General features: G+C 39.4%; 1 protein-coding gene across 4 annotated transcripts in view; it reads right to left on the bottom strand.

The window, feature by feature from the left end:
- The window catches only part of Pls3 (plastin 3), a 98,410-nt gene that overhangs the window by 58,216 nt on the left and 13,883 nt on the right, over positions 1-26,311 (bottom strand). The window contains exon 1 of one of the 4 annotated variants that reach the window (XM_013126151.3): positions 2,804-2,958. The exons of the other annotated variants lie outside the window; for them this stretch is intronic. The gene's annotated coding sequence lies outside the window, so the exon portion shown is untranslated. Of the gene's footprint in view, positions 1-2,803; positions 2,959-26,311 lie in introns of those variants that run through there. 4 annotated transcript variants of the gene reach the window in all.

Below are 26,311 nucleotides of genomic sequence, written 5' to 3'. Positions count from 1 at the left end.
AGGGTGTAGGTTAGTGGTAGAGTGTTTCTCTAGCATGGACAATATGGTAGTCTCCGTCCTTACAGTCCTCAGTGCCAATAAATAAAGAATCACTGATTAAATAAACAAATAATATTGCACACATTATTAGAGAAAACTGTGAAAAAAAACCTCAAGAACATAACAAACTCACATTCTTCACATACAATTGGCCTGTGATAATGATTTACTTATTTACTCTGGTTACATACTTCAAGATACTAAAGAACTCTTCAAAATGTTTACAGCCTATCTTTGAATGTAACTGAAAGTCAAACAGAAAGAGGTTTAGAAACAGTGCTTGCTGCCTTTTCGTATATAAATAGCACCTTTCACCTTTTTGCTATGACACATGCATGGATCACACTGTGACAGGTTTGTCATTCATAGGTAAAACTGAATGTTTACAAATAGATACAGGTTTATATAAACAGCTAATTACGGTTCAAGTTTTGTGCTATTAGCACTTTCAATATATAAAAATAGGAGAAATAGAAGAATAGCCAGGACTTGGTGGTAGCACATGCCTTTAATGCCAGATTTTAGGAGGCAGAGGCAGGTGAATCTCTGTGAGTTCGAGGCCAGCCTAGTCTACAGAGCAAGTTCCAGGACAACCAGAGCTATGCAGAGAAACCCTGTCTCCAAAAAAAAAAGAGAGAAGAATAAAAAAGTCAAGGCAATATAGTGAGACCTTGTCTCGATAGATAGATAGATAGATAGATAGATAGATAGATAGATAGATAGATAGGAGAACACAATATATCATCCTCCACAAACCCACCAGAGAGCACATTCATCAGGATTTATCTACAAATGCTCTTTCTGCTATCTCTTCATCCCAACTCTGCCCTCTTTTCCCTACCTCTCTAACTGGAATTATTTCCAATCTAATGTCAAACATCCATTGATTTCACTGCTACCTGAAAAACAAAGTCATCTTCTGAAAGCATTTCTACACTATTCTTGAACAGTATAAGCTAGATCCCAATTGATCTTTTTCAGTACCAATGTGTATGAGTCACTCAAATTCCAAAGGGTGCCCAATTCTGTGTCATTTCCTGAAGGAATATCAAACACTTCCATTTAAAGTAAAAGTTCCCTTTCACCTTTGGTGCGTAATAAACCCAGATAAGATCTCAAAGCAATGGCTATTTAAAAAGAAGTCACTAACTGTTCCAATAATAACAATGTTGAGCTTAACTTACATTGAAGACATTCTTTAAATGCTTGCTTCAGAAAATTTTTATAGGTTTTTAATGCAAGTCATAATGATTTAAATATATCAAACTCAAAAGACTCAGCCCGGAGGGAGGAAATGGATAAAAGAAATGATGTTATATTATAATCTCAAGAAATGCAAGAAAAGTTAAAAAAAAGACAACTCATATAACCCCTTATTTACCCTATTTGTTTACCAAGCCAATGTGTATTAGCTCACTGGACAGAGCTAGGCTATACCCTTTTTGGAAGCTTTCATTCCTTTTGTATTTCCCCAGCAAATTTTTATAGCTCCTACCCATAAACTGTGTAAAAATAATGCTGTTGCTCATGAAATGAATTGCCCTTCATGCCTGATGGGGCTCCAGTCTCCTGTCCTGTGAAAATTAATATATTTAAAAACTCAAGGGTGATCTCCTGGGATGTGTTTTTGTATATATGTATGTGCAATGTCAGAGTAGCTAACAAACAAAAACACTGCTAGGTATTATTACCTACAATATAGAAGACACTAGATAGATTTCCAGCTTCCTCTTCAATCAGCAGAGTATCTGTCACAAAAAGTGCCTGATTACGTATCATATACCTTCCCAATTCAAATATTGTCCTTGTGCTGAAAACACTAGACTTATGTTTCATACTACATAGGTGACATTTCACTCAGAGTTGAGATTACTCTATATCTAGCTATATGTCCTTTTGTCAGAAACTTAGAGACATAAGCCCTTTAAGATCCTCTGCTTTGACTCCAGGCGTTGGTGGTGCAAGCCTTTAATTCAAGCACTTGGGAGGCAGAGGCAGGTGGATCTCTGTGAGTTCGAGGCCAACCTGTTCTACAGAGTGAGTGCCAGGACAGGCTCCAAAGCAATACAGAGAAACCCTGTCTTGAAAAACCAAAAAAAAAAAAGGATCCTCTGCTTTGCATAACTGAAAACCGTGCCGGCAAGATGAGCACTACAAGTCACCTCCACTGCTTTGTTACAGTGACACCATCCAAATCCTGCATTGTGTGAATCGCAAACATCGGAAACATCGGGACAACTGTTTGACATAAGCCACTTGGTAAGAACGGAGATACTAATCTAAGGGTGACATGTTCTAGCACGACAAGACACCTCCAACTTCGTTACAGAATACAAAGAACAAAAGCCTTTAACAAGAATCAAAGGCATCTGAAGTCTCATTTTGTCTCTCCTCCACTCAAAAAAATAGATAATCCTTTCTACCATTTAAACTTTGAGGCATCTAACTTGACAAGTAATGATTATGTAAGAAGGACTTCAAAATGAAAATATTAAAAAATGAGAGACAAAACCCCTTGAACAAACATCCCCAATATTGAGGAGAGATAACAAACAGAATATACATAGAAGAGGTTAAATTAATAAATTCAAAGATTTCTTTAAAACAAACACATTTGACTATGCTTAAACAAAATTTTAAAAGTGATTACAATGGTTCACCTAAGCAGAAAATATGAATTTAATGCTTTTACAAAGTCGAGCTTGGCTTAAATATTCACTAACCTAAAAGCAAGCACCTCCAAAAGCAATATTAAAATAGTTACCCTTTCCGACGGGAGCAAACCTGCTTCTCTTGAAGCATTCACTAGCAGGACTGTGTCCCACGCCCAGAACTGGAAATCTGGAAAGCCAACATTCTTCTTACAGTTGCATCTTTAAAGAGCAAGTCACAACACTTCCTGCTAGCAAATGAACACCCTGACAAAGGAATGATACAATCCTGACGAATCTCCTTCCTGGCTGCCTGGCACTCCTTGGCCAGAGGTTGAATACATTCGAACTTAAATACAACCTTGAGGGAAAACGATATGCTTTCATTTTGGCTCCACTTTTAAACTGGACAGGGAGCCAAGGGAATTTCAAGTTGGTTCAGGTCAAATAGCTACAACCCATATACCTATTTAGAGTTTGAGCAGTAGCCAAGTAACCTGCTTATTTTAGAACACAAAGAACAGCTTCTCCCCAGTGTCCAAGCCACTCATCCATAGTAAAGTACATTACCTGGAAAATGAAATTAACTATCTCAGGACACTTATGCTTTCTATTATTCATTCCACTCCACATTTAACATTTATACTCCATATCTAGCTGGTGCAGCATTTACTTCATTTCTGTTAGAGCAGTAAGTTCTGACATGGGACAAATTATAGTGTCTACCAGCACGGTACACCAGAGCTAAGCCAATGCTTGCTGAGCTGACTACTGTTCTATCCAAAAGGCAGTTTCACCTTAGCAAAGAGCTCTGTAGTCATACTGGGTGTGAAGCCCAGCTCCACCTTTTAATAGCCTTATGTGTTCTTAGGCAAGTTGTTTGAACACTTCTGCCTGGATTTGCCAGCCTGGATGATGATGAGCATAAGCATTTCGGGCTAGAGCTGGGCCTGGTTCTGGGGCTCAAATACAGTGCTGGCCTAGTCAGTTTGCAAAGGGTCCTATGTTCCATCTCTAACACCGTAAATGATAATAATAATAATATGAACTAATGTCTGGGAATGATGGTCCATGCCTTTAATCCTAGAGGCAGGCGGATCTCTGTGAGTTCAAGGCAAGCCTGGTGACAGAGAGAGTTCAGGACAGCCAAGGCTGTTACACAAAAAAGCCCTGTCTCAAACAAAACAAAATGAAACAAAAAATAAGTAATAAAAATACTAAATATTCCATATTAAAGTAACTACTTTATACACTGCATAGCATTTTAAATGATTTTGTGTATGTCATAAATGTAGACCATGGTAATCACTAGATGTGGTTAGCCGCCCTTTTTACAAAACTCATCACCTACTAAAAAAATAAAATAAAAACAAATCAAAAGCCGGGCGTTGGTGGTGCATGCTTTTGATCCCAGCACTTGGGAGACAGAGGCGGATGGATCTCTGTGAGTTCAAGGCCAGCCTGATCTACAAAGTGAGTTCCAGGACAGGCTCCAAAGCTACAGAGAACCCTGTCTTGAAGACAAAACAATGAATAAATAAATAAATAAACTTGTCACCTGTGCTAGCAATCAGATCACTCATTGGCTAGATGAAAATAAAACAAAACAGTAGTACTGACAAGGCTCAGAACACCATTTCTATAGACAGACTCAGTGCAAATTAGTAAACTGACAGGCATGAAATGGAAGCATGTGAAAGTCTTGAAGTCTTTGTGACCCTGAACAAGTCATTTAGCCCCTCTGGGCTCCACATCCCTATCTGTAAAAATGGAGCTAATTATAAATACCTTTATAAGGTTGCCTGGGAAGATGGAGGTATGTAAGAGTGTCAGCGTCCCTTGTGGAGTTCAGTAAGTGGAGAACAGTACTGTAATCAGCTCAGATAACATCTGCTTACTAATACCTGCTCTATCTACCATATAAGAAGGAAATAAAATGAGAAGAGATACTCTGGATCTTTCCAAATAAGATAAAACCAGGTGATGCATCTTATAATCCATTAACTTCTGTGTACACAGATGTGACTCACAGTGCATTCACTTGTGAAGAGTAACCATCACTGGATAGTCCCTCTTAAGAGGCAGACAGCATTCTGTCCTCATTACTTCCCATTGCCTACCAATACTGGATTACATTTCATTGCCTTAATGGGCATGCTTCAGTGTGTTTCAGTAACCATCAAAATTCATATGAAATACCAAAAAAGCAACACCATCCAGAAGAGACAGAATGTACCAGGAGAAACCAGAGAACACATTTTTCTTTCTTTCTTTCTTTCCTTGTACTTTGTTTTTCAAAACAGGGCTTCTCTGTGTTAATCATGGCTGTCCTGGAATTTATCCTGTAGACCAAACTGGCATGGAACTCAAAGATCTGCCTTCCTCTGCCTCTGCCTCCTGAGTGCTAGCACAAAGATATGTCTTATGTCTACCTGGCCTTATTTTTCATCAACCTTAATTGCTGACTCACATATGAATTCCTCAACTTTTTCAAATTCTCCATTTGCAAAACAACCCTATCACTGTCTCCCCAAGGCCTGTCAGGGTACCTTCAAAGCCCCTGGTACTAGCTGGAGGACAGGTACCTATGCAGGTGTTATTGTGTATTTTGCAGTTAAAAAGTACTGGAGCAGAGGCAACTGCTTAGGTAAGGCAAGAAACCAGAAATGCTTGGTTGGTTTTGCCAGCAGGAGCAGTTCTTCAGAAATACCAGCTGCCTCAAACCACTTAGGTAGACTGTTCCAGTTGCTACATAGCTACCCATTTTAGATGTGCAGCATCATCACCCTGAATTAATGTTTTAAACTAACAGTGTTCAGCTTGAGAAGACATGCTCTTTGTCTTCTACAGATGATTTTAATAGGTTACTTAGAAAGCATATGCTTGACTTCCTTGGTTATAGGTAAACTATATTATTTCTAGTTTTTCAAACCCAAATGCTAATCTCTCTCCTACCTAGCATTCAAGAGGTCGTAGGTTTCATCCCCAGCACTAGAAAAAGGAAAATCCAAAAGGCAATAAACAAAACAAACGAAAAACCCACAACAAATCATTTCCATATATTTTCTAACAGAAACTTCTTCAGCATCAATAGTGCAATCAGTTTTTTTAATTGTTTCTTTTAGGCTGTGGCTCATTTTGTAAACTTCTTTCTCACTCATCATCTGAAAAGGGGCGGTCTACAAATGGTTGGGTGGTGTGTGTGTGTGTGTGTGTGTGTGTGTGTGTGTGTGTGCTGTGTCTGCATGTGCCCAATTTGTGACTGTGTAGCTAGAAACGGTTTTTACTATGTGTAATGAAAATTGTCTTGGGAAGAGAAGATGGTGGCTAGGGGTGAATAATGAGCTTTACATTTTTTACAAGCCAGGAACCCAATGAAAACAAGTTTCATATTGCATTCTCAATTCATCCTGATGAATGGAAAGCCAAGGGAAAGCATGTGCAAATTGTCTCTCAGATCTAACAATCAAAACAATAAGGTTCACACACACCCCTCAGGGTGGAAAAACATAGTAAGAGACACACCCAATAACATCATAGGAGAGTTTCATACACACAGCAGTGCAATACGTAGACAGAATACAAAATCTAGACTGTATTTTTAATATCTTTCCAACTTTCACTCAAACGTCATGCTCCCCACCGCACCCATTGCTGTGTATTTTCTTTCTGCGTGTGACTGGTGCCTGGGAGGCCCACCCACTCTGCTTAATGACACACCTCAATACAATGATCTAACTTCCTTTCAAGAAAGAAGATACTACCTATTTTGTGATTTAAAAAGTAACACACATTGAGTGAAGCATTCATGCGCAGGGATCTAACATATAAAACAAGTGCCAATATATCATGCAGGAGTAATTTTGAACCACATTGGAGTATCTCAAAAATGCATCTTAGAAGCAGTGTTGGGCACACAAACTTCCTGTTGCATAGACAGGGTTGGCCGTAATTCACGAATGGATCTGTTTTCAGGGATCTTTTTCTATTTCCTCTGTCCCACCCTGACTGTTCTGAGAATGGAATCTGGGGCCTTGATCTGCCATGCAAGTGATCTACACAAGGTTCTGTAATTTCCTCATATTTGGAGAGAGAAACAAGATATCAATTTCAGCATCCTTAGATACCAAGCAGTGACAGTCCACCTCTGTAAGCACAGGCTGCCTCATGAATAGTTAGTCCATATCCTAATTCACTTTATCTTCTACAGACTTGACCCTAGCTCTGACATTTGGAATGTAAACACTTTACATTGCTTCCATAGCTGCTCAGTTGTAAGGCATGTGATGTGATGTCAAAAGATAAACAAAACCCACTTGGTGGTCCTGGTCTCTAATTATATTGCTATTGGGGAGGCTGGGGAAGATAGCAAACTCAAGGCTGGGTGGAGATATGGAGTAAGTACACGGGTAGCTTGGGTGATTTATTGAGGACCTTGTCTCAAAATAAAACCTCTTTACTTAGTAGTAGAGGAACTATCTAGTACACATACAGGTCCTAGGTGCAATCCCCAGTATTACAAAAGGTTTATACACAGGCAAACAAACCTAGAACAATAAAACATGTTGTATGTGGTGACAGATGCCTATAATCCTAGTTACTGAGGATGAAGTGAGATGTGAGAGGATGGAGGGGTAATGAGGCACAAGGATCACAAGGTTGTGCCAGCCTGGATAATACCTTGTCTAAAATAAAGTGATTGGCAGTGCTGGTGAGATGGCTCAGTAGTTAAGAGCATCTGCTGCTCTTCCTGGGGACTCCTTTGGTTCTCAGTACCCACACAAGGTTGCAACTCTAGCTCCAGCGGATCCAATACCCTCTTCTTGCCTCTTGGAGAACTGAACTCACCTACACACACACACACACACACACACACACACACACACACTTTTGTGTATCTAAAGTAATTTTATTTGTGCAACTATAATGACAGTCTTTTGAAAAACATTTTCTCTTCTTCACTTATATCTCCTTTAGACTCTAACAGAAAGTGACCCAAACTATGCAAAGACTTTTGGGCATCCTGATGAGTACCTGTTTTCCCCTCTTCACATTCAACATTTACTTAATCCAATCCATTTTTCTATCCAGTCCACAGGAAATAGTGATCTGGTCAATTAAATTTAAAAATTAAAAGAATTAGTTGTACATATTATACCATTGCACTCAGTTCAAACCTAGGCCTACCCAAAATAGGTAATACACTGACTTTTGTCTCACTAATATACAAACCAGTTTACTACATGCATGCATTCAGATTCCTGTCTAGTTATCACACACATAAACCATTAAAAAATGCAACTAAGGAATACTGAGTGTAGGGAACAATATTCTTCCCCCAGGAAAATCACACCAATTGGTTATCTTACACCAAGTGATCATTCCTCAAATCAAAAGTATACAAGCAACATTATACATACAAATAATGCTTTTTAAGTTTTTTAAAAGTTCATTTTACATTCCAACCACAGCTCTCCTTCCCACCCCTCCTCCAACCCTCCCAGTCTACCCCCATCCACTCCTTTCAAAGGGTAAGGTCTCTCATGAGGATTCAACAGTGTGGCACATTAAGTTAGGGCAGGACCAAGCCCCCCCCTGCATTAAGGTTGAGCATGGCATCCCACCATAGGGAATGGGTTCCAACAAGCTAGCTCATGACATACCAATAATGTTATATTCAAATATTAAGAAACATATACACATACATATATATGCACATATATATGCAACAACAATTGAAAAAACAGAGGCCATGAATTTGAGAATGAGATAGGGGAACATTGGAAGGGTTGAGGGGAGGAAAAGCAATTGGGGAAATGATAAGTATATTTTAATTTCAAAACATAAAAAATATTAAACAAAATAAAGTGGTTGTGAATGTAGCTTAATGGTAGAGATTTACCTACAATGTGTGAGGCCCAGGGTCCAATCCACATGGAGGCAGGAAAGCAAACATCACAAACAAAACACCAAAGTCAAATGCCTTAACAGTGTGACCTTACAATGTAGATTGATAATATAATTTATTTAATGTGTGAAGATAGAACAATCTACATCGTTCAAAGGTCAGGCAGATCAAAGAAAAAACTTTAAAAGGAAGCTAATTAGGGAGGGTAGTTGGGTACAGCACTATAAGCTTGTAACGAAAGCACTTGGGAGGAGCATAGGGCTTTGTGAAGGCTATGCAAATGCTTTTACACTGACCTACAGTTCCAGTCCCTTTAATACTCTTGGCATATTTAAGGAGAGAAATAGGACATAAAAATATCTTAATTTAGGAGGACAGTTGGGGGTATTCAGTGGTGGGGCTGGATCTGGCAGGAGTTAAAGGGAGAGTTGGAGTGAATAAGATCAAAATACATTGTATGAAATTCTCAACGAATTAATAAAGATATAAAAAGCCCTTAATCTCAACATTCCAAGGATGAGAGATACCATAGTAGAGGGAGTCATTATCTGTTTGAGGAGAGAGCTGGCATTAGTGAGATTTCCAGAGATCTACAAGGATGACACCAACTGGCAATCTAACCAATAGTGGAGAGGTTACCTTAAATGCCCTTCCCTGATAATGAGATTGATGACTACCTTGTATGCCATCCTAGAGCCTTCATCCAGTGGATGATGGAAGCAGAGTACCCACAGCTAAAAGCTGAACTGAAACTCCTGGAACCCAGTTGCAGAGAGGGACGAGTGATGAGTGAAATCCACAGAGACAGCTGACCTGAACAAGGGGGAGCTCATGGACCCCAGACTGATGGCTGAGAGGCCAGCATGGGACTGATCCAGACCCCCTGATCATGGGTGTCAGTAAGGAGGCCTCGGCAATCTTTGGGGCCTCAGTATTTATCCCTAGTGTACAAATGGACTTTTTGAGCCCATTCCAGATGGAGGATGCTCTCTCAGCCTGGACACATGGGGAAGGGCCTAGGCCCTGCCCTGAATGATATGACAGACTTTGGATATCCCCATGGAGGCCCTCATCCTCTCTGTAGAGTGGAGGGGGAATGGGGTGGGGGGTTGGGGGAATTAGTGGGGAATGGGGGAAGAGGGGAGGGAGAGGGAGCTGGGATTGACATGTGAAGCAAGCTTGTTTCTAATTTAAATTAAAAATTTATTATTAAAAAACATTCCAAGGATGACTCCATATTACTATAGAATCATTAGCTCTGTTTCAGTAATAAAATAACCTGTTTTAAAATAAACAAGTACTCTAATTGCATATTACATTGCATCCTCAATACACTAGAAATTGAAGGATGAAACAAATAAATCAACATTTTCATTTGAGACAGGTTCTTGTCTTAGAGGCTTGCCTCAAACTCATGATCCTCCTGTTCCATTCTCCCAAGTGCTGGCATTGCAAATGTGGTCCACCATTATGGGCTTTTGTCAGTGTGAAATGTAAAGTCTCAGAACATGGTTAGCTGAGCTCCACATTGGACAGTCTGATTTAAGACATCTCCATTCTTTTCGTAGCTAATAAAATGCATAAAGAAATAACTCATATGCTCTCCATCTTTCTCCTTGATTGTCTCCAATTCAAAAAGGAAGAAGAGGAGGAAAGGGATGAAGGAACAGGAAGGAAGGAGGAGGAGTGTGGAAGAAAAAGGGAAGCAAACAACAGCAAAACCCAGCTGGTTTTAATGGTTCCCTCAACTTTTTGATATTGAACCTAGAAGCCACAAAGAACTCTATGATATGTGCATCTAATCAATGTAATCATATTAAAACCACAGCTGAGAAAATGTTAAGATTTAAAAAGAATAATATCACCCATTGTGTTCTAACGTATAGTATTTAAAAAAAACCTGAGAATTGTATTGACTGCATTTTCAATTAAATCCCTTTGGTCTTAACTGCAGTTTGAATGGGGCTTTTTACCAATACTTCTTTTATTCCATCATGCATTGGCCCCTGGAAAAATGATCATTTCACCAAGTTATATAGATCTTCTAAATGCTGACATTTGTACAGTGCCTAAAATCATATTAATTAGCGACACCATCAATCTCATTAGAAAACCATATGTGTGAACCCAGGTGTGGGAGCTCACACCTCTCTGTGATCTCAGCATTTGGAAGACAAAGGTAGGAAGACTGTCTCAAGACTTAGGTCAGTCTAGCTCCATAGTGAATTCCAGTTTAGCATGGGCTGCAGTACAGGTCTCAGTATAAAAAACAAAAAATCAGCAAAACAGACTATTAAATATTAATGGAGGTAAGCTCCATCCTCAGTAGTGGAGGGGAGGAAAGGAAATCAGAACACAAAAAGTTCAAGTATTGAGAAATAAAATCTCCAATACATTTTAATTTGGCTTAACGTCTCTAATTTTATCCTTGCAAAACAAGTACTCTATTGTTCTTTTCATGCCAAGAACATCCAATTCATTTATTGAAAAAAGTTTTGTGTATGTGCACAAGTGTGGTGTATGTATGTGTGTGGTGTGTGTGCACATGTTTACATGCCTGTAAGCCCACATGGGATGACAAGAGAAGGATGCTAGGGGTCCTGTTCTATCATATTTTTCCCCATTCCCTTGACACGGGGTCTCTGCTGAACTTGCAGATAGGTGTAAGTATAGTTATGCACATACATTAAAATTATAAACACATTAATAATATTAATATTGGGCAGAGATTATAGGTCAGTGGGTAAAGTGCTTGCTTAGTATGAATGAAACTCAGGGTTTGATACCCAACACCAAATAAACCAGGTGTGGTGGTGCACACCCACAATCTCAGAATTTGGGAGGAAGGTCTTGAGTTCAAGACCAATATGTCATATCTTTTAGTCCTGATTTCCAAAAATGGGCAGCATACCTCTTCTCTACTATGACTATGTTGAGGTCATGCACATACTATTACAAAGTAAAAGGTGCTAAGCAAATTGTAACTTATTAAGATGGAATTTTAAAAAGAAATACAAGAAATGGTAAGAGTAAGAAAATATCAAGAGGAAACAGAGAGAGAGAGAGAGAGAGAGAGAGAGAGAGAGAGAGAGAGAGAGAGAGAGAGAGAGAGAGGCTGACTCTCCTTGGTTTTCCTCTATAAAAGGAAATGAACAAGGGATGTTAGCTAATATGGGCATGACCACATGGTTTTTCCACCACAGCCTGTCATCTTATTTTACTTCAGGACAGGAACCATCATGTCATCTCCTTTGAGTCAGCCCTTGCACTACTCACATAGGCAAAAATAACTAATAGATATATTCATTTTCCATGTTGACTATTAAGTACATTTGAGGATTCTGTAACCCTTCAAATGACAGAGACACATTTCTAAATAAATTTGCACCCTAATTTGGGCCTCTTGTGTCCTTTCACTCCCCCCCCACAAAACTTGAATTAAGCCCATCCTAAAGAATAAATCTACAAGTGAAGCCCGTATCATTCCTTGACTAGTGAGGAGTACAGGTATATGTAGCACTTGCAAAGGAAACATGGTAGTGACAATGAAAAATGACAATATTTACTTTAGTTACCAGCTTCTGGATTCTTGCCAAGTATTTCAAACAAATCGCCAGTTTCCCCCTATTCAAATCAGGTAAAATATTCAAGAGTTCAACACACCTTTAGAGGAGGTTTTAAAAGGCTAAGCAACAGCATTAGATGACTTCAAATAGTTCTAGAGCATTAACCTTGATCAAAGTATATCAAGGCAATGTTTTTTTTTTGGTCTACTTTCTTTAGTTATCTAGTTTCGCATCTAAGACAGTGCCTGGCACACAAGCAGGCACTGAACAAACAAAACTTGCCCCACAAGAAAGAAAAATCTCATTTAGTTCTCAAGACATCATTGCTTTGACTTTCCAAACTTTACAACTGCTTTTTGACCTCACAGGGAATAATGAAAGAAATCTTCAAAAGAAAGTATTGTTTTAGCATTTCCTGCCTGCATGCCCTAGTCCAAGATTAACCTTGTCGGTTCTTAGGAAGGCATATAAAATACCCTTTAAATGACTAATTCAGATGGAGTGGTAACATGAAGCCAGAGCTTCTAGGATGCCGGTTTCTACTTGTTACCAGATGTTGCTATCGTTTCAAAGTGTTAAATACATCATCCATGAAGTTTCACATGTATTTGCATGGGAAATATAGTCTGACTTCTGCTATCACTGAAGTGACAAGTTCATAGAGAAAACTTGTGGTGTCATTGTCTAATAAAACATTCAGGATATTGCCAACATCCATTCACTTTAAGAACTGCGCAGTGTCAGCTCAATTCTCCCTTGGAATTCTTGAAAATATACACACACTTTCAAAACACAAACCAAATAAATTCCATGTTATTAGACTTGGCAGTGCACAGTCTGCATTGTATCTCTACAGTGTGTGTGTGTGTGTGTGTGTGTGTGTGTGTGTGTGTGTGTGCGTGTGCACTCTTGGAATTATTCTTTTAAATAAGTGAGCAATCCTCAGCTTTCTATACACTTCAGTTATCCTTTGTCAGGTCCAATTCAACAGTCCTTCTATGTTGTTTCTAATCACTGTTTGCTGGTTAATTTCTTTGGTGTGTTACCATTAAGGCTTTAATCTCCAGAGAGTTTAGTACAGCAACAATGGTTGCTATTTTCTACACATAATGGTCATTGTTAAATCTGCCACAGTACAGAACTGTGAACACAATGTAGATTTATCTCTAAGATTGGCCACAAAATGCCACAGTCTTTTAAAGAGGTTGTATGCTCTTACCATTCATATATATGTATGATAGTTGATTTAAAATTTTTATTTCTTTTTTTGTTGTTGTTTTTTCTCTGTGGCTTTGGAGGCTGTCCTGGTATGTCAGAAATTGGCCAAGACATTCAGAGTTCTTCCACTATTGACAATTCTAGGTTAACTGGCTCTTAGAATTCATGGCTTTTCGGGATGTTTTTTTTTCCTTTTTGGTTTTTCAAGACAGAGTTTTTCTGTAGCCTTGGCTGTCCTGGAACTAGCTCTGTAGACCAGGCTGGCCTCGAACTCACAGAGATTTGACTGCCTCTGTCTCCTGAGTGCTGCGATTAAAAGTGTGTGCCACCATCTCCTGGCTGCAGGGCGGAAATCTAAAAGACAAAATTAAAGGCTACTGATACCACTCAGTGGTCAGAGTGACTGGCTAACATGTGCAAGGGTCTGCTTCCATCTCCATGAGTGCAAATAAAGAAATACCTCTGAGGAAAAAACAATACATAAATGCAACCAATTATATGTGCAAGAAGAAACTTGAATAATATCTGTGCTTGATGAGTATCTTATCATTGTCTCTTAAAACAACAACAAAAACTTTTTTAGCTGTTGTAGTTTTTGTGTGTGTCCCTGGGGCCCAGAAGCAGTGCCAATAGCTCAACCATGTCAACAAGCCACATGTATTACATGTATTTTTCTCCTATTGTTTTCTTCTTTTGATATATATATATATGTGTGTGTGTGTATGTGTATATGTGTGTATATATATACACATATACATGTATGTATGTATATGAGACAGAATCTCAACTATGAAGCCTACCAGACCAGGCTGGCCTCATCTTGTGATAGTTCTGCCTCACTCTCCTCACATTACAGGGGGGGACTGCTATGCTTCACTGTCTTTCCCAGATCATATTTTCTGTTAAAGAGAGGTTTTTCCAAAGCTGTCAACATTACCTAAGCATTTACACACATCACTGGCACTAGTGATAGCAGACAGCACTGTGACCACTGTCACTCCAACCCACGTATTATATGGTAAGGAAGCTTTGATTACAGAGCAATAATTTTGCTCCCTGCTTAAAGCAGTACATTTGAACTGTGGTTTTCCTGTTTCTCCTCTCTAAATCTAACCACTTCATTCCATCTTCCAATGTTACAGGCCGAATGATAAATTTTACTAAATGAAATAAAAAGCAATTGTGAATAAAAGCAGGATGGAAAAATGAGCCATACGGCTTTGTTCTCTGCAGCCCACTCGGAATCATTAAATATAAAGAGAGGATAAAAGCTTTTTCTGGAGAAAGCAAGGCAGAAATGAAAGCACGGCATTGTTTCATCTTCCCTCACCCACATGCAGCAAGGTGACATCTTCTTTCCACTTCCCCAGTCATAATTGGTCTGGCAGTCCCCATTGTTTTGTTTTCTTCCAACCTGACAGTAAATTCCCCAGTGTTCTTTTAAGTCAAGCAGCTTACCAGATGCGTTTTGTAATTGTTAAACTATTATTTTTGTAGAATCTATAATGAAAGTCCGAGAATGCACAAATGTTTCCGTTCAAAAACTTTCGATTTACTACAAAGAATAGCAAACACATCCCAAACTCCAATGCCCCAAATCCCACTGGCTTAAGGACATATCACATTTTGCTACTTTGAGACATGAATTTGTTTGAGGCAAATGATGGCCTAAGTCGTAATTCTCTTAAGGCATGCACAACAAGAAGTTTGGGGTTCTCACAAGCAGTTACTATGGGTGGTCTTTATAAATTACAAAAATAGCCAGTCATTGTGACTTATGTTTATAATCTGGGTAATCAGAGGCTGAGTCAAGAGGGCTACCTTTATAGAGACTACATAGTAAATTCCAGGCCTTCCTGGCTATAGAGTATTATCCTGTCTCAAAAACATCCAAAACAAATAAAAAAATTAAAAACTTCCATAAGTGAAACTTAAAAATTTCTTTCAATTCAAGCAAAGGTCAATAACTGAGAAAAGCTACATATTCTAAATCGAAGAACATGTCAGCTGTGTGGTAGTTAACATCTATAATTCCGGCTCTTGAGAGGATGGATTTGAAGCCAGCCTATACTTCAGTGTCACACCCTGTCTCAACCTTTTCCTACTCCCCCCACCTCCACCCCAAAGGATATGTAAGCCTTGGACCAAAGCTGTAACTCAATGGTATGACATTGGTCTGGCAGGAATAAACCTTGGGTTCCATGCTGACAACTATAAAACAAGGGAAAAAAAGGTAAGTTTGATTCCCTTGAAAAACTTCGAACCTTGGCAACTCAAAAGACATTCTAGTTACATTTTAAAAGACAATTTCATTTGATGATTTAAAAAGTATAAAATAAATAAATGTGTTTGCCATAGAGAAATGATAAATAAATAAGAGTTGGGTGTCATATGTAAGCCCAGCACTCAGAAAGCAGAAGGACAAGAATCGCATGCGTTTGAGGCCATCCAGGTTACACACAAGCAGTGTACACACAATCGGGATATGTCAGGCTGGCATAATTCTTTATAGTCATGAACAAACATTTTTCCCCCAAACCGTTATGTAGAAAGAACAAGTCTAAAGCATATAGATAACTTAGTAGATCGATTTTCCCCAGTGTTAAAGTTATACTATGCAGCTACACTCATCAAGGGACATTGGAACCAATGGAACAGAACAGAGAACTCAGAAATAGACTTATATTATCGAGAGAGAGAGAGAGAGAGAGAGAGAGAGAGAGACGGAGACAGAGACAGAGACAGAGACAGAGACAGAGAGAGAGAGAGAGAGAGAGAGAGAGAGAGAGAGAAAATGTTTATTTTGTGTGTGTGTTTACTTTGTGTGTGTGTCCCTGGACAGGAAGCTATGCCCCCAAGGGCCCAGAAACAATGCCAGAGCAGGCATGTAAGTATGCATGTGCTGTGGATAGAACCCAGCATCTTTTGCATACTTGTGGCTGCCACTGAACTATATTGTCATCCCATGAACTAATGATTTTTTATAAGAATGCAAAAAAGCCTACCAGTGGAGAAATAGTGGCAGAAAGCCAGACGATTCACACATTGCTGGGTCTAGGCCCTGCCCTGGATGAAATGACAGACTATGGACACCCCCATGGAGGGCCTCACCCTCCCTGGGGAAATGAGGGGATATTGGGGGGGGGGCTGGGGGGAGGGTACAGCCTGAGGGGAGGGAAAGGGAGAGGGACATGGAATTGACATGTGAAGCAACCTTGTTTCTAACTTAAATTTAAATTTAAAAATAAAATATATATAAAAAGAGAAAATGTCAAAGCTTTAAAAAAGTAGGAAGCAACATAGTTGCTCTGCCAACATACTTTGGCAGTTCCTTATACAACTGACATGCAACTACATCCAGTTCAGTAATTTTACTCTTTGGATATTAATCTTCCCATTAGACTTTTTGATAACTGACAAAATACCTGACATGGGCAATATAAGTGAAGAAAATTTATTTTGGTTCATGATTTTAGAGGTTTATCAGTCCATAGTCTTGCCTCCATTGATTTTCAGCTTCTGGTGAGGTAGAACATTATGACAGAGCATGTGACTGAAACTACTCATTTTGTACTGGACAGGAACAGAGGCAGAGAAGCACATGGCACAAGATACAGCCACCGAGGACACATCCTCAGTGACCTATTTCCTCAAGATAGGCTCCACCTCTTAAAATCTCCAATGTAGAACCACCCAGTATTTAATATATGATCCTGTGCAAGACATTTCATAATCAAACCCTAACGATTTCCCCCAAGTATAGCATGTATACTTGGACAAGCAGTTGCACACAAATGTTTACATCATTCTAATTTATGACAATAAAAACATGGAAATGAGCTAGAAGGTAGCTCAGTGGTAGGGCATGTTCAACCCCTAGCAGGATGGCTCAGTGGGTAAAGGCACTTGTAACCAACAATGATGACTTCAGTTCAATCCCTAGGACCCACATGAAGGAAGGAGAGTACCACCTCCTGCAAATTGGTCTCTGAACTCCACTTGTGTGCTATGGCTTATGCATGCCATCCTTCACTAAACAAAGATTATAGATGCTTCTTCCAGGCACAAGTGATTGTGCAAAACAAGCCATGTACCAGGGTGTGGAGATGTTGGAACTTTTTTTTTAAGCAACACCAAAATACATCTGGAAATGGTCCAAATGTACTCGAATGGATACATTGTTAAATAACGACACACCCACACCCACAGACTGCTATTTAGCAATAAAAAGGAACAAAGATGGATATATACAATATTCTGGAAGACTCACCAGAAAAATACACTGAATGAATAAAGCCAATTCCCAGGCTTGGTAAACCATGCCTGAGCAAGGACTGAGGCTGAATGATCACAAGTTCAAGCAAGGTCACTCAGGGTCATAGTGTGGAACTTAGTCAAAATAAAATTAAAAATAGAGAAATAGAGGGAGTAGAAGGAGGGTGGGGAAAGAGGGGGGGAGAGAACTCAAATTCCCAGATGTCCCATTATATATGTAAAGGAATTGACAAAAAAGTATAAAAAGAGAGAACATATTGGTGATTTCCGGGTTTCAGGAATGGGGGTGGAGGAAGGAAGGAAGGATGTGCTGTTTTAAATGGAGAACAAAAGACACTCTGGAGGTGGTGGAATGTTCTACATCTTGACTGTCTGTATCAACGTCAGTATCCTGGGACTGATACTGTTTTAGCAAGTGGCTACCATGGAAGGAAACTCGGTTAAAAACACAAGATTTCTCTGTGCTGTTTTTTGACATTCTTCCATATTCTTAATTTAAAAGTTCAACCACAGTTCCCCCTCCTCTTACTCCCCCACCTTCTGCCCACCCAATGCCACATCCACTCCTCAGTAAGGGCAAGGCCTCCCATGGGGAATCAACAAGATCTGCTGTGCACCATTTCTTACAGTTATGTGTGAACCTACGTTTATCTCACAATAAAATGAATAGAAATCAAATTCAGAATTAAATACATAAAAGGCCAGGTGTGTTGTTGCATGCCTTTAATCGCAGCACCCAGGAAGCAGAGCCAGGCAGATTTCCATGACTTTGAGATGAGCCTGGTCTACTTAGGGAGTTCTAGACAACAAAGAGCTACATTGTGAGACTGTCTCAAAAAAACCAAAACAAGGGCTGGAGAGATGACTCCGCAGTTAAGAGCACTGGCTGCTCTTCCAGAGGACCCGGGGTTCAAATCCCAGCATCTGAATGCGAATGGCAACTCAGAACTATCTGTGACTCCAGTTCCATGGGATCCGACACCCTCAAACAGACATGTGCAGACCAAACAAAGTACATTAAAAAGAAACCGAAACAGTTGGGCAGTGGTGGCACACACCTTTAATTTCAGCGCTAGGGAGGCAAAGGCAGGTGGATCTCTGTAAGTTCCAGGGCAGCCTGGTCTACAAGCTAGTTCCAGGACAGCTAGTGCTGTTACACAGAGAAACCCTGTCTTGAAAAAGTTAAAAAATACAAATGATTAAAATATATGCATTAATTCAACTAGCATCATTTAAAAATTGTTCCAATAGACTTTCCAAAACAGCATAAATATTGCTAAACTATTCTTACCACAAACTTTCAATTAAAAAACACAAAAAACCCAAAACATACAATCAATTCCTGATTCTACTAGAATATTTAATCTGTATAAATATTTTTGATCTATAACAAAATTGAAAGGAGCTGACATAAAGAATCATTACAAGGCTAAATCCATTAGTGTGTTTTGATTATTAAGACAATTAGAAGTGATTTTTAGGGTGGATGGTGGTGGTGCACACCTTTAATCCCACCACTTGGGAGGCAGAGGCAGATGGATCTCTGAGTTCAAGGCCAATTTGGTCTACAGAGAGAGTTCCAGTACAGCCAGGGCTACACAGAGAAACTCTGTCTCAAAATACAAGCATTCAAAAAGGGAAATAATTTTTGTTTTTTTCAAATAAAACAAAGTTCAGTATAAATCAGGACTGATAAACTCCTAAAACATTCCTTCCCAGATATTCCCATGGGTCGTTCCTTGATCACCTTCATTCCTGCCCTCAAATTTCTCTCAGAGAAAAGTTTTTGGATTTCACAAATGGAAACGCTAATTCCCTTCTTCCTCCTCTTTGTACCCCTAATTCTGGTTTAACTCCCCCCAACACAAAAGCATCAAACATGTTAGGGTTTGGATATGATAAGTTCCACAAGGGGTAGTGGAGCCAATCACTGAGAAATAATTGGACCAGAAGACCTAGATTCAATCACTGGATACAACCAAAGATGGATTCATAATCTGATGGCATTACTGGGGATAACAGAAATGTTTGGAGGCCAACCAAGTTGGGAGGGAACAGCTCAACAGGGCCATGTCCTTAAGGGAAGTACAGAGTTTTTGGTCTCTTTCTTTCTCCCCTTCCTGGCTGTCATAAAGTATTCAGCCCTATTCACAAGGGTCTACTGCCATTATATTCTGCCTTACCTCAAGCCCAAATCAATGGAACCAATTTACCTTGGATTGAAACCATGGGCCAAAATAAAACTTTCCTTTAAACTATTTCTCTAAAACATTTGTTACAACAGCAAGTAGTTGAGCATACTTTATCAATGTTAGTTCCTTTGCCTCCTCTAGTAGAATGTTAAGTTCCATACACGTGGTAGCTTTGGGAATTTCATTCACAACTATAATCCCCAATGACAAAATATTACCTGACTTACGTAAGATGGGCAATAATTATTTGAATAAGTGAATGATTTGATGACTACAACTTCTTTTTGGTCAAGAATAATAAAGAGGCTGTGTGTGATGGCATATGCCTATATTGTCATCACTTGGGAACCTGAGGCAGATGACCAAGAATTCATAGTGAGGGTCTGGGAATTTGGCTTAGTTGGTAGAGTATTTGCCCAGCATTTATGTGATGCCTTAGACTCACTTTCTAATACCTTAAAACACTGGATATGCTAGTATATACCTGTAATCTCAGCATTCAAGAGGTACAGACACAATAGTCAAGATCATATTCGGCTACATAGTTTGAAGTCGAGAACCTGTCTCAAGAAAAAAAGGATAAATAGAAAAAAAAGAGACTTACAAAGATTGAATATACTAGCATAATAAATTATTATTATTATTATTAATTTTTGAGACAGGGTTTCTCTGTGTAGTAGCCCCGGCTGTCCTGAAACTCACTCTATAGAACAGGCAGGCCTCAAACTCAGAGATCTGCCTGCCTCTCCCTCCTGAGTGCTGGGATTAAAGGCATGCACCACCACCACCTGGCAATAAATTCTAATTTAGTAGAAATCAGGAGTTATTAAAACCCTATGATATACTTGAAATATACTGAATTAGAGTTTTCAAAACCTTTTGGATGCATTAACCATATAGGATTATGAATATGTGCTTATTAGCACACTATTGACTAAAGATAGGACATACAAAAATAACTCACTGTTCATTGCATAACTGTTATTAATGCATTTCTACTAACTACGGACAAAATGTCTGACCTAAGCAGCTTTAGTGGTAATTGGTCAAGTTCCAGTGAGTTCATGGCAATTTAAAGACATGACATAGTATCTGTCATTCTGTTCGTATCTAAAAGAAAACAGTATAAACTGATTCAGGGAGGAAGACAATGGGGTCCATGAACATGGTGTTGAAATGGACAGAAAACGGTGCTCAACTAGGCCTACTGCTAAAATCCAGATCTCCCATGACAATGATGTGTTCCTCCACCAGTGACCTCAACAATTGTTTGCTGAGACTAGTCACAATCCGACCTCCATGGGTTCACCTGTAAAATTAGCGCCTGGACTGGACTCCCAGCTCAAATGCTGGCATGTTGTTTGATTAATCTTAGTACGTGAGGCACACTGCAGACAATTAACAAAGATGTGTTACGAGAATTAGTTATACAGAAAGTTTGAACTGTGTCACCAGGAAATAGTAAGGACTTCCAGGCTTCCTTACACAGCAAAGCCTTTCCTTCCTTCAAGGGCCTGCATGGTTCTAAGTGTCCAGGAGCTTAAAGAGCTGGGACCCAGGAACTGTTCTTTTTCCTCCTTGCCCAACATAATATTTTTATCAGTTATTTGGGAATTTCATACAGAGCACCCCGACACACTTGCTTCCCATTCCTCCCAGGTCTACCCTCCCACCCATGCTCCATCCCCACTCATCTGCACTCTCCACCAAAAAAAAACCTACCAAGTCCAATTCGTGCTGCCCATACACTCACTGGAGCATGGCCAACCTCCCAGTGGCCAGTCCCTTAAAGATAACTGAGTCTTTCCTCACCCACCCTCAAAGAATCCATCAACTGTGAAGAGCTCCACTTCAGCAGCTCTCACAGTTCTTCAAGATTCTTTTCAATAGCTTCCTGGAAGTGTTCTTACAGTCAAATCCAGAAGACTAGAGTAAAATAGTGTTCATCGGGATCATCAGCTATTTTCTTAATTCCTTTAATGGTTCTTGAGATAGAATCTCATAATATCCCAGATTGGTCCAAATTTGTGGCAATCCTCCTACATCAACGTCCAAGTACTGCGATTATAGGTGTGTCCCATCACACCTAGTTTGCTATCATCTATTTTAACCTAATGTCATGTGGGTGTTCTAACCTGAAACTGCTGATCTCCTTTTCTCATATTCACTCCTAAAGTCAGCAGAATCCTACCATTATGCTTCCAAAACATCAAACACAAATCTTTTTGTGAATGGCAAGCATTAATGGTGTTCTGAGCTCTGGGAGTCCAATTGAAGAGAGGAAGTATTATATGAGCAAGGTAGGCGGTGTCAAGATCTTAACAGGGAATCCTACAGAGACAGCTGACCTGAGCTCCTGGGAGCTCATGGACTATAAACTGATAACTAGGGAGCCTACATGGACCAATCTAAGCCCACTACATGTGTGTGACAGTTGTGTAGCTTGGTCTGTATATGCAGCTCCTAGCAGTGGGACTAGGATCTGTCCCTGGTGCATGAGCTGTTTTTTCTGGAACCCATTACCTGTGGTGGGATGCCTTGCTACTCCTTGATGCAGGGGGTAGGAACTTGGGCCTGCCTGGACTTGATATGCCATGCTTTGTTGACTCCCATTGGAGGCCTTACCCTTTCAGAGGAGTGGATGGGGGGGGGGAGAAAGGAGGTGGGGGTAGGGAACAGTAGGAGAGGAGGGAGGAGAAACTGTGGCTGGTATGTAAAGTAAAAATTTAATAAAGAAAGAGGGTTCCTCATATATTATTGCCCTTTGTAGCTTTTGAATTTTGTTCTATGTGAACACATTAGAAAAATAATTCTTTAGGTTAAAGATAACCATTGTTTTCAAGTATTTGCTATTTAGTTCTGCATTCCTTAACATTGCTTATCTTTGCTCTTCAGTAGTCAGGAATGTATTGAAGCAAATATGTGCCTGGGTGTGGTGGTTTGCCTCTATTCACAGCTACTGGGGAAGGTGAAGCAGAAACATCATGAGTTTGAGGTCAGCCTTAGCTACATAGGGATAGGCTGGCTCACAAACAAAACAACAATAACACATGTTTAACTGAACATTCCAAACATCTATTAAACAGTACATTTTAAAGGCCTGATAGCACTGGCTTGGAATCCTGGTTACTCTAGACGCTGAGACAGGAAGCTAAGTGTTCAAGGCCTGCCTGACCCCATCCAAGGAAAACTAAAGTCTTTTCTTTACTTTGCATTACTCAAGGAAAGGGAAAAATTTACAGAAGCCAACCAATGATAAATTCATAGGTACAAAACAAATAGTCAACTAACAACTAGTAACAAGAAAACAACAGCCAAAGTCATTCAAAGCAAAGATTCACATTAACTACAGCGGAGAAATCAAAGAAACAGTCATGTCAGTACACCCTTTTAACTCAGTATGTTGCCTGTGGTTTAACTTTAATACTGATATGTTCCACCATTTATAATAACCACAATGTAAAAACAATTCAAAAGAGCACCCCTGAGCAAATGGTGGACATATCTATATAACCAACCATTGATCAGGCACACAAAAGTAATGAATGTGGGCGACCTTTGAAATCACTGCAACAAGCGGAAGAAGTCAGATGCAAAAAGACTTACTTCATAAAAAAACCACTTAATTCATATTAAAGTCAATAATAGGGAAAATTATGGAGATGCAAAGTAGAGTAGTAGTCACTTAGTGTCAGGAAAGCTTACCTTGGGAGGATTATGGGTAGACAGTCCAGTATTTGTGTCTGAACTAATGAAAATGGATTGGGGGGGTGCGACAAGATGACTTAGCAGTTAAGGGCACTTGTTCTTGAAGAGTACCCAGGTTCAATTTCCAGCATTCCCATTGTGGCTCACAACTGTATCTAACTCCAGTTCCAGAGGATCTGACACACTCATCTGACTTTTGTGTGACCATGTTAATACAAAGACATACAGGAGAGCAAAATATTTGTATGCATACAATACAATAATAAATCTTTTTAAAAAGGAAAATGTACTGTAATGATATACATGATGGGAGATGAAATAATATGTGTTGGAAGTATATATTTGAAGAAGATAGTATGTCCATATATACACAATTTTCAATAAGCCTACCAAATTGTGAATATATCATAGCTTTCTCTTTGATTCTGAAGTTCAGCAGTTCTCACCATGAAAATGCCATCCACACTGGGGAATGAAAGATGACTCAGCAGTTAAAAGCACTTATTCTTTTTTATGACTTTATCTTACATTTTATTAAAATTTTGAGACATAATTACATTATTTCTCTCCTCTCTTTCCTCCATCAAAACCTCTCATCTCTTTTAAATTCTTGGTCTCTTATTAATTGTAAAAGCACTTATTCTTGCAGAGGACTTGGTTTTGGGTCGGTCCCAGCACCCTATGTGAGCAACTTCTAACCAACCATCTAAAACTGTAGTTCCAAGGAGTCTGTTGCCCATTTCTGACCTCCATGGGCACAGGCATGCACATTGTGCACTTATGTACAGGTAGGCAAAACACACACATAAAATAAATCAATCAATTTAGAAAGAAAAGAAAGAACATGTTTTCATATCTGTGGATGATAGAACATGCCTGCAACCTCAATACCCCAAGTACACTCTTGGGGTAATGCAGGAGGCTAATGCAGGAGAATTACAAATTAGAAGCTAGCCTGGGCAACATACCAAATTCTAGGCCAGAATGGGGTTGCATATTAGACTGTCTCAAAAACTAAGAAACAAGCTGGGTAGTGGTGGTGCATGCCTTTAATCTAATCACTCTGGAGGCAGATAAAGGCAGGTGCCTGTGAGTTCAAGGGCAATCTGGTCTACAGAGCTAGTTCCAGAACAGCCAGAGATGTTACACAGAGAAATTCTGTCTCAAAAATCCAAAACAAAAACCTAATCAAACCAGTATAGTTGTAAATTCCTGTAATTCCAGCACTCAGAAGGTTGAGGCTGGAGGATTTTGATTTTGAGACCAGCCTGAATGCATAGCACTTTGTAAAGTGCTTTCCTAGTATGCATGAAGATGTAGTTTGGTTCTGCAGTACTGCCTAGGTCTCAGCACATGAGAGGTGGAGGCAAAATAATCAGAAGTTCAAGATCACCCTCAGCTACATATTGAGCTTGAGGTTAGCCTGTGCTACATGAGTTCTAAAAGAATAGGAAAAAGGTTTTTTTTGCCTATGTTTATATTTTGAAGTGTTTTTCTGATTTTCCTCTAGCAATTTCAGTGTTTCAGGCTTTAAGTTGAGTTTTATTTAAACCTATTTTGAATTTATTTTTGTGAAAGTTGAGAGATATAATCTAATTTCACTCTTTTGTAGAAGGATATCCAGTTTTGCCAGCGCCATTTTCAGAATGGGCTCCCCCCAGTATATACTTTTATCGTGTTTGTGTAATATTATGTGTTCATAGCTCTCTGTGTTTGTTCATAGGTCCTCCACTCTGTGTCATTGGTCTGCATGTCTGTTTTTGTCTGAATCATGTTGTGTTTGCCTTTATAGCTCTATAGTATAACTTGAGGTCAAGTAACTTTGATAACTTCCAGCAGTGTCCTTTCTACATGGTTTCTTGTATTTTCATGTGGATTTTAGAATGTTTTTCCTAGTTCTGTGAATAAGTTACACCATGGAATTTTTCTAGCCATAAAGGTAAATGACATTTCATATTCTATGATGTATCATGTAACCTGGAGATGATTTAGTGTATGTGGGAGAGGGTTGTGAATGTAGCTCAATGGTAAATTTAGAATGCGAAAGGCCTTTGATTCAGTTCTCACCTCCACCCACAAAGATGAAGAGTGTACTTGGGGTATATGCAAATACCACGCTATTTCATATAAGGGGCTTAAACATCTGTGAACAACAGTATCTGAGAGAGGTCCTGGAACACATTCCCTACGTCTATGGAGGGAATACTATAAATGGGACCTGCTGTGTGTCAGGCCACTATGTAGGAGCAGAGGTTTTCCTTGTTTATTTATTCAATCCCTACCAGTCATAGCTCATCCGTTGGCAGGATTTTCTCACTGCCCTTGTAGAAAAGAATATGTATTGCTTTGATTCCTTCCTACTAGAGGGAGCACCGTGAGATCTCAAATCCCAGATTCTCCTACCCAACCTGAGGTCTGTGAAAATCATGAAGTACAAGTTAGAAAATTAAAGCCATCAGCTATATGAGTCACTTGCACTTTATACACTGGTCAGATAAAACCTAAGAAAACAGGAGCCACAGAAAGCTTGAGCAGTGCTTATGCAAATCAACTTTTCTAAGAGCTTCTGCACACATGGATATTTGGGTATTTCCACAACGGCAGAACCAACTACTACTGTCATCGGATACAGAATGTCCAATTTAGTAAAGCTGGAAAGAATTTTCGTTTTGTAAAAACAAAATGGGGTGTGGTGCATTTTCTAGCCAAAGGGCTATTTTATTCCAAGAAACTGGTGTCTGCTGACCTTCATTT

The sequence above is a fragment of the Mesocricetus auratus genome, unplaced genomic scaffold, assembly GCF_017639785.1.
Source record: "Mesocricetus auratus isolate SY011 unplaced genomic scaffold, BCM_Maur_2.0 Super-Scaffold_100003, whole genome shotgun sequence".
NCBI lineage: Eukaryota > Metazoa > Chordata > Mammalia > Rodentia > Cricetidae > Mesocricetus > Mesocricetus auratus.
The sequence above is the reverse complement of the archived record's forward strand: the minus strand, read 5'-3'. Positions and strand labels throughout refer to the sequence as shown.